A 2,283-nucleotide genomic window follows, 5' to 3' on the forward strand; every position below is an offset into this window, starting at 1 on the left:
AGAGTATCTGGCCTGTAGTCAGGAAGATTCCTCTTCCTGGGTTCAAATCTGGCCTCAGATACTTAATAGCTATGTGACCCTGAACAAATCACTTAACCCTGTTTGCCTCAGTTTTCTCACTCTGTAAAATGAGCTTGAGAAGGAAAGTGCAAACCACTTCAGTATCTTTGCCAAGAAAACCCCAAATTTGGTCACAAAAGACATGACTAAAATGGTTGAACACCAACAAATATGCCAAGTACTGTGAAAGGGATACAAAAAGAGGCAAAACTCAGTCCCTGACTTCAAGGAGCTTACAGTTGAATGGGAAAGACAAATATGTAAAAGCAAGCTATATACAGGAAAGACAGGAAATGTGAGTAAGAAATCATTAGGAACTATACAAGTGGGGCAGCTAGGTGGTACAGTGGATAGAGCTCCTGGAGTCAGGAGGACCTGAGTTCAAATCCAGCCTCAGACACTTAACACTTACTAGCTGTGTGACCGTGGCTGTCACTTAACCCCAATTGCCTCACCAAAAAAAAAAAAAAAAGGGAACTATATAAGTAAAAATGTTTATATTCTTGTGCTCACTTTGGCAGCACATATACTAAAATTGGAACGATATAGAGAAGATTAGCATGGCCCCTGAGAAAGGATGACACACAAAAATGTTTGCATTCTTATATGGGGAGATGATACATACACATCCTTAGAACTTTATCATAACAGTCTTAGAGAGAGTCTAAGAGGAAAACGTCCTGGCTATGGTACCATTATGTTGGAATGATTTTATTGTAAAAAAAATTAATTATTAGCTATTTAACTAACCTGGAAAAATTATATAATTGGACTTATGAAAAATTATGAGTATATGAAAAATTATAAGCTTAGAGAAATTATAATTGGGCTGGATGTCCTGCTGCGGTCGCCATTCAAATGTGAAAATATTTTTAAATTACATGGGCTAATTTGGGGGCTAAAGCTGACTGGAGGACTAATCTGGGGACTTTTGACTATTTGGCTTTCTGACTGCTATTAACTTAGTATGGGTCGTTTTATATAAAGTTCCACCACACTGCTCCCAAATTGATAAGCTAAAGATTAAGAAGCCTCTTAACTAAATAATCAAAGCAGAGTTTATTTATAAGATACTATTTAAAATTATGAATACAGGGAAATAAAATGTACAACCTGTCGGCCTCTCTTTTCTCTGTTCCCATTCCTTTTCATCTGCCGGCCTCCAGTCCTCTTGTCTGCCCCATCTTCTTGTCCGCTCCCCTGAGTCTAACCCCCAGGTCTATATATATATATATATATATATATATATATATATATATATATATATATATATATATATATATATATATATATATATCTTTCTTTCTTTTCTCCACTCAAATCTCGGGGCTTTTTGCACCCACACACCAAGATAATCTGCCAGCCAGGGCTGCGGCTGGTGGGGAGAAGGGGTGTGCTCGAGCCTCACATGCCTCAGTACAGGCTGTGCCAGAGCCTGGCCTGGATGAACCCAGGATCTCTCGGATAGCTCCGCTCGGGTTGGAGGGAGCTGGGGGCTTTTTTCCCCCAACTGTCTGGCCTGGCATCTTGTACAGCCCACGGGGCTTTTTGGCTCAGCTGAAGCAGAGGAGATGGGGCACCAGCACCTCCCACACAGAAGAAATCCTGAGGGCCTAAGGCTTTCTAATCTCAGCCTAAAGGTAGGGTCCCCAAATCAAAATAAATTTCCACAATTTCCAAAAAAGAATAGAAGAGTGAGAAAGAGGGATACACTGGGAGAGGGAAAGAGGAAGAGTAGAAGAAATTATCTCAAACAAATGGAGCACACAAGGAAGACCTTATACAATGGAGGAAAGGAGGGAGTGGGAAACACTTGAACCTCATTTTCCTCTGAATTGGTTCAAGGAGGAAAGAATATACACATAGATATAGAAACTTATCTTACCTAAATTGATAATAGAAGGAAAATAGGGATAAGAGAAAGGGGGAGGGATAAAAAAAGAAGACAGAAAAATGATAAGCAAAAGGAGCAGAGAATAGGTTAGAGGGAAACACACAGTTAGCTATCCTGTTAATGTGAATGGAATGAACTTAATCATAAAATTGAAGAAAATAGCAGAATGAATTAGAAACATGCTAATTATAAGAAACATAGTTGAAACAGAAAGTTACACATAAAGTTAAAATGAGGAGTTTGAACAAAATGTCTTTTGATTAGGTGAAATAAAAAAGATAGGAAGTAACAATCGTGATCTCAGAGAAAGCAAAAACAAAAGTAAAGCT

General features: G+C 38.6%; 1 pseudogene; it reads left to right on the forward strand.

Moving 5' to 3' along the window:
* Positions 1 to 565: 565 nt before the first annotated feature.
* LOC122737606 lies at positions 566 to 666 on the forward strand (annotated as a pseudogene).
* Positions 667 to 2,283: the final 1,617 nt, after the last annotated feature.

The sequence above is a fragment of the Dromiciops gliroides genome, chromosome 1, assembly GCF_019393635.1.
Source record: "Dromiciops gliroides isolate mDroGli1 chromosome 1, mDroGli1.pri, whole genome shotgun sequence".
NCBI lineage: Eukaryota > Metazoa > Chordata > Mammalia > Microbiotheria > Microbiotheriidae > Dromiciops > Dromiciops gliroides.